Source organism: Chlorocebus sabaeus, chromosome 24 (assembly GCF_047675955.1).
Source record: "Chlorocebus sabaeus isolate Y175 chromosome 24, mChlSab1.0.hap1, whole genome shotgun sequence".
NCBI classification, from domain to species: domain Eukaryota; kingdom Metazoa; phylum Chordata; class Mammalia; order Primates; family Cercopithecidae; genus Chlorocebus; species Chlorocebus sabaeus.
The window spans coordinates 24,809,668-24,817,099 of record NC_132927.1 but is presented as its reverse complement, the minus strand read 5'-3'; the positions used below and the strand labels follow the sequence as shown (position 1 = coordinate 24,817,099).

Here is a 7,432-nt window from a genome sequence, read left to right as displayed (position 1 = left end):
TGTTACTTTTCTTAGTATTACTATTTTTCATTGCAACTAATAAGGAATCTGTAGGAAGGCACTTGGACAACATGCAAATATCCTATAGCTCATTAAAGAAAATCTTCCTAGCTATAGCAACCATTCATCACTTCTTTGCCTAACCAGTCTTCACTATAATTGTTATAAAATTGTATTTTTCCATCTTCTGCAATTACTTAACATTTACCAACTGGCAATGGATATTGTACTTTAAGAAGCACTCTTCCCCCATTCATTTACCTGCTTACTTATTTATGATTGTTACATACTCTTGGATTCCTACTTTGATGTTTAAGTTTTCCGGAATTTGCCTGTTAAGTGTCACTTACAACTGCCTGCTATGACCTCGTAATATGCCCCCATGTGTTTTCTTATTATTATTATTTTAGCAACATTTTCTTACTTTCTGTAATAGCAAAGTTTTCAAAATGATGATGTGCCTATCTTACTCTAACTTTGTAATGGAGACATTTTATAAAATCAGGAAAAATTTGACATCATAATCTAATGAACACATTATTAGAAAATAAAATTAGAGGATAATATCTGCTAGGAATATAAATGCAAATACTTAACCCAATATGAGGAAATTGAATTCAGCAATCCTTCTGGATAACTAAGGACCATGGTTGCCATATAATATCCAAAAATTTCCTTTCCAAATCAAAAAAATAGGAAAGTTCTCTTTTTATTCTTAAAAAATCAAAAGTGAAAGTTAAATTTTGCAAATGTATGCCTAAAGTGCTGAAATTGGAAATACCTGTAAGTAAAAAGAGAAAAATATCCCACCAAATCCCAGTGCAGATCTCTCAGGCTGCCACAATGCTCTTGCACAGACACAAGGCTTTGTGGCAAGCAAAGATGGAATGAGAAAAACTGTGGGAAAGCTATAACAGAGAGATTAGCCAAAGGAGCCTAAAGATGATTTGCAATGGACACTAAAAATATTCAATCCATTCTAAATCTAAAATACTGCATAAATGTCATCCAAACAGATTGTGACATTAACTACAAGGAAAGGAGTTTAAAATACACATATATGATTTAAAGGGGAGGCAGTATTTAAAGGGGCAATTATAACTTACAATGGATCATGCCATATAAAGGGATAGAATACATTTAAACGGAAATTTAAAAAGACATAGCTTCTGGGGAAGAAAAAGAGACAAACAAGAAGGCAGAAACACCTTTTGGCAAGGATGATGAAGGAGAAAAGAAGAAAAAGAAGACCTTATTTGGATTCTATGGGACAAGAGAGGACTCATAATCCTTCCCCAAACAACAAAACAAATAAAACCCCCTATATTTTGCAATAATGACTGAGGGGAGGAGGTGCTTATGGATCATGCCTTTGGTTTCATGAATAACACTTTGATTAATCCTAGGTCACAGATAATTTTTCTGTGTTTACATTTAGATTTGTGTTACATTTTGAGTTAATTTGTATATAAGGTATAGGGTTTAGATTTAGGTTTGCTTATGTGTTTGCTTGTTTGTTTGCATATAATTATCACCAAATAACTTCTTTTTTCATTCTGTCCAGGCTTTATAGTTTCTTTCAATGGGAAAGATGGAATGAAACTAATTACTTTATCTTACTTAGTACCTCCAGTGTTCTCTTTAATAAACACTACAGGTATTATAACTTAGATCAGGGACAAGAAAAAGATGCCCACTATGCCAACTATTATTGTATTCGTACTATTATCCAATGCAAATAGGCAGGATAAATTAATTAGTGGTCCAAAAAGGGGTAAAGAAAAAGTCAGCTAGTCTCTATTTTGAGATGATAGGAGTGGCACCATAAAACAATGATAGCAACAATCAATGTTAAGTCTAAGTCAAATCATAAAATAATTTAGTTAAGTAGCAGAATATAAAATTACTTCTCAAAAATCAATTGTTTTTTACTCAGAAATAATAAACAGATGACATATTGGTAGGAAAATTTTAGTTATAATAGCAATAATAAATATTAAACATTTAGAAAAGATTAACAAGAAATGTGCAAATCTTATACAGAAAAATGTTAGGACAACACTAAAGGGTACAGAAATAGAATTAAACAAAACAACAGCACAATATTTAAAAGGTAACAGTTATCCATATATTAATATATAAAGTGAATGAGATAAGAATACAAATGCCAACCAACTATTGTAGGGAGTGAATCAAATTGTGACACTAAAGTTCATATGAAAAAATAAACAGGCAAGAATAGCCAGGAAATTTTGGAAAATGTATTTATGATAGGAAAGTAGCTCTGCTCTAATACTAAAACATGTGATACACTACCCGTAAAATTAAAGTAGTGATGTATAGGCCAACATGGCAAGAGAAAGTACAGAAATTAGCCCCAGCACATAGAGAAATTTAGTATATGATAAAATGGCATCTTAAACCACTGGGACAAGATGGATTTTTAAATAAATGATGCTGAAAAACCGTAGCCATATAAATAAAATTTGGCCCATACCTCATACCATATAAAAGAGTAAACTCCAAATAACTTAGGTATCTAAAAGTAAAAAGAAAACCTTACAAATACTAGAAGAAACTTAGGCAAATTACTCTTTAACAATGGTATAGAACTCTGGGTCAAATCCAAAGGAAATGAAAGAAAGAGCTATAAATCTGATTCCCTGAACAAACACGTTGCAAAGTGAATCATAAACAAGGCAAAATACTGTTGACAATGAGGAGATAATATTCATAGGCTATACCACAGACAGAGGGTTGATATCCTTACTATTTAAAGAACTCCTAAAAATTGAAGGACAGTGCTTACTTTGGTAGGACATATACTAAAATTGGAATGACACAGAAAAGATTATCATGGCACCTATGCAATGCTGAAGTATTTGTGAAGTATTCCATATTTTTCTGGCTCTGAAGTAGAATTCAGAATGGATAGGTACAAAGTTAATTGAACTACAGAAATACATTCTAACCCAATGCAAGGAAGCTAAAAATCAAGATAAGAATTGAACAAGCTGACAGACAAAATAGTAACGAGAAGAAAGTAACTGAACTGACAGAGCTGAAACACACAAGAATTTCATAATGCAATTACAAATATTAATAGCAGAATAGCCCAAGCAGAGGAAAGAATGTCTGAGCTTGAAGAATGACTTTCTGACATAAGATAGGCAGATAAGAATAGAGAAAAACAAATGAGAATGAATGAGCAAAACCTCTTAGAAGCATGGGATTATGCAAACAGACTGAATCTACAACTGATTGCTGCACTTGAAAGAGATAGGGAGAATGTAACCAACTCAGAAAACATATTTCAGGATGTCATCCAAGAGAATTTCCCCAACCTAGCTGCAGAGGCCAACATTCAATTCAGGAAATGCAGAGAATCCCTGTAAGATGCTTCACAAGAAGATCATCCCGAAGACATATAATTATCAGATTCCCCCAGGTCAAAATGAAAGAAAAAAAATGTTAAAGGCAGCTAGAGAGAAAGACCAGGTCACACAAAAAGGGAAGCTCATCAGGCTAAGAGTGGACCTCTCAGCTGACACGCTACAAGCCAGAAGAGACTGGGGGTCAATATTTAACATTTTTAAGAAAAGAAATTCCAACCCAGAAGTTCATAAGCTGAGGAGAAATTGGATGCTTTTTAGACAAACAAGTGTGGAGAAATTTGTTACCACAGACCTGCCTTACAAGGGCTCCTGAAGGAAGCACTAAATACAAAAAGGAAACACCGACACCATTTCTAGTCATTACAAAACACATTGAAGTGCACAGACCAGTGACATTATAAAGTAAATACGTAAGTCTGCAAAATAGCCAGTTAGCATTGTGATGACAGGATCAAATCTTCACACAACAATATTAACCTTAAATATAAATGTGCTAAATGCCCCAATTAAAAGACACAGACTGGCAAGTGGGATAAAGTCCTAAAATCCTTTGGTATGCTGTCTTCAAAAGACCCATCTCACATGCAATGACACACACAGGCTCAAGATAAAGGGACAGAGAAAAATCTACCAGGATAATGGAAAACAGAAAACAGGGTTGCGATCCTAGTTTCTGACAAAACAGATTTAAACCAACAAATGTCAAAAAAGACAAAGAAGGCCATTACATAATGGTTAAAGGTTCAATTCAACAAGAAGATCTAACTATCCTAAATATATATGCACCCAACACAGGAACATTCAGATTCATAAAGCAAGTTCTTAGAGATCTTCAAAGAGACTTAGACTCCCACACAATAATGGTAGGAGACTTTAACACCTCACTGACAATATTAGACATATCTTTGAGGCAGAAAATTGATAAAGATATTCAGGACCTGAACTCAACCCTGGATCAAAAGGACCTGATAAATATTAAAATAACTCTCCACCCAAAAACAACAAAATATACCTTCTCATTGCTTCATGGCACATATTCTAACATCAATCATGTAATTGGGAGTAAAACACTCCTCAGCAAATGCAAAAGAACTGAAATCATAACAGTCTTTCAGACCATAGTACAATCAAATTACTGATTAAGACTAAGAAATTCACCCAAAACTATACAATTGAATGGAAATTGAATAATCTGCTCCTAAATACCTATTATTTAGGTCAATAATAAAATTAAGGCATAAATCAAGTTTTTTTAAACTAATAAGAACAAAATTACAACATACCAGAATCTTTGAGACACAGTTAAGGCAATGTTAAGAGGAAAGTTTATAGCATAAATGCCCACATCAAAAAGTCAGAAAGATGTCAAGTAAATAACCTAATATTACAACTAATAAAACTAGAGAAGCAAGAGCAAACAAATCCCAAACCTAGCAGAAGACAGAAAATAACAAAAATCAGAGGTGAACTGAAGGAGATTGAAACACAAAAAAAACCCATTCAAAAGATCGGTAAATCCAAGAGCTTGTTGTTTTTGAAAAAATTAATAAAATGGATAGACTGCTGGCCAGACTAATGCAGAAGGAAAGACAGAAGATTCAAATAAACACAGAAACAAGGGGGATATTAACACTGACCCCACAAAAATATAAACAATCATCAGAGAAGATTATGAACACTTCTATGCACATACATAGGAAAATCTATAGGAATGGTTAAATTCCTGGACACATACACCCTCCCAAGACTAAACCAGAAAGAAAATGAATCCCTGAACAGACCAATAATGAGCTCTGAAATTGAGGCAGAATAAATAGCCTATCAACCAAATAAAGGCCCAGGACCAGATGAATTCACAGCTAAATTTTATCAGAAGTATAAAGAGAGCAGGTACCATCCCTACTGAAACTATTCCAAAAAATTGAGGAGAAGGGATTCCTCCCTAACTCATTTTACAAGGCCAGCAATATCCTGATACCAAAAACTGGCAGAGATGGGACAAAAAAAAGAAAACTTCAGGCCAATATCCTTGATGAATATCAATGCAAAAATTCTCACCAAAATACTAGCAAATCAAATACAGCAACAAATCAAAAAGCTTATTCATGACAATCAAATAGGCTTTATCCCTGTGATGCAAGCCTGGTTCAACATACACAAATCAATAAATGTGATCCACCACATAATCAGAACTAAAGACAAAACCTATATGATTATCTCCATAGATGAAGAAAAGGATTTCAATAAAATTCAATATCCATTCGTGTTAAAAACTCTCAATAAATTAGAAATTGAAGGAACATATCTAAAAATAATAAGAGCTATGTATGATAAACTCACAGCCAACATCGTATTGAATGGACAAAAGTTGGAAGCATTCCGCTTGAAAACTGCCACAAGACAAGAATTCTCTCTCTTACCACTCCTATACATCAGAGTATTGGAAGTCATGTCCAGGGCAATCAGGCAACAGAAAGAAATAAAGGCATCCAAATAGGAAGAGAGGAAGTCAAACTACCCCTGTTTGCAGATGACATGATACTATATTTAGAAAACTTGATAGTCTCATTCCAAAATATCCTTATACTTCAGCAAATTTGTAGGATACAAAATTAATATGCAAAAATTACTAGCATTCCTGTACATCAACAACAGTCAAGCTGAGAGCCAAATCAGAAATGAACTTCCATTCACAATTGCCACAAAAAGAATAAAATACAGGAATACAGCTAACCAGGGAGATGAAGGATCTCCACAAGGATAACTATGAACCACTGCTCAAAGAAATCAGAGACGACACAAACAAATGGAAAAGCATTCCATGCTCATGGATAGTAAGAATCAGTATCATTAAAATGGCTATACTGCCCTCAACAATGTAAAGATTCAATATTATTCCTGTTAAACTACCACTGAGATTCTTCACAGAACTAGAAAAACTATTTAAAAATCCATATGGAAACAAAAAAGAGCCAGAATAATGAAGGCAATCCTAAGCAAAAATAATAAAGCTGAAAGCATCACGCTACCTGTCTTCAAACTATATGATGGGGCTACAGTAACCAAAACCTCATGGTACTGGTACAAAAACAGATACGTGTATCAATGGAACAGAATAGAGAACCCAAAAATAAGACCACACACCTAAAACTGTTTGATCTTCAACAGACCTGATAAAAACAAACAATGGGGGAAGGATTTCCTATTTAATAAATGGTGCTGGGGGAACTGACTAGCCATATGAAGAATATTGAAACTGGACACCTTCCTTACACCATATATAAAAATTAACTCAAGATGGAGTAAAGACTTAAATGTAAAACCCAAAACTATAAAAACCCTGGAAGACAGCATAGATAATACCATTCAGGACATAGGCACAGTCAAAGGTTTCATGACAAAGATGCCAAAAGCAATTGCAACAAGAGCAAAAATTGACGAACGAGATGTAATTAAACTAAAGAGGTTTGACACAGCAAAAGAAACTAACAGAGTAAACAGACAACCTACAGAATGGGAGAGAATTTTTGCTAACTGTGAATCTAACAAAGGTCTTATATCCAGCATCTATCAGGAACTGAACCAAGTTTACAAGAAAAAAATCAACCCCATTAAAAATTGGGCAAAGAACATGAACAGACACTTTTCAAAAGAAGACATATTGCAGCCAATGATTATACGCAAAAAAGCTCAACATCACTGATCATTAGAGAACTGCAAATCGAAAACAGTGAGATACCATCTCACATCAGTTAGAATGGCTGTTATAAAAAGGTCAAAAAATGATAGGTGCTGGAGAGGTTGTGGAGAAAGAGGAATGCTTATGCAATGTTGGTAAGAGTGTAAATTAATTCAATGATTGTAAAAGACAATGTGGTGATTCCTCAGAGACCTAAAGTCAGAAATACCGTTTGACCCAGCAATCCCATTACTGGGTATGTATGCCTGAAAATATAAGTTGTTCTATTATAAAGACACATGCATTTGTATGTTCATTGCAGCACTATTCACAATTTCAAAGACATGGAATCAACCTA

At 34.0% G+C, this 7,432-nt stretch overlaps 1 non-coding gene across 1 annotated transcript; it reads left to right on the top strand.

Moving 5' to 3' along the window:
* Positions 1–2,801: 2,801 nt before the first annotated feature.
* On the top strand, positions 2,802–2,904 carry LOC119619234 (U6 spliceosomal RNA). The gene has a single exon (XR_005235650.1). It is a non-coding gene; the product is annotated as a U6 spliceosomal RNA (small nuclear RNA).
* The last annotated feature ends 4,528 nt before the right edge of the window (positions 2,905–7,432 follow it).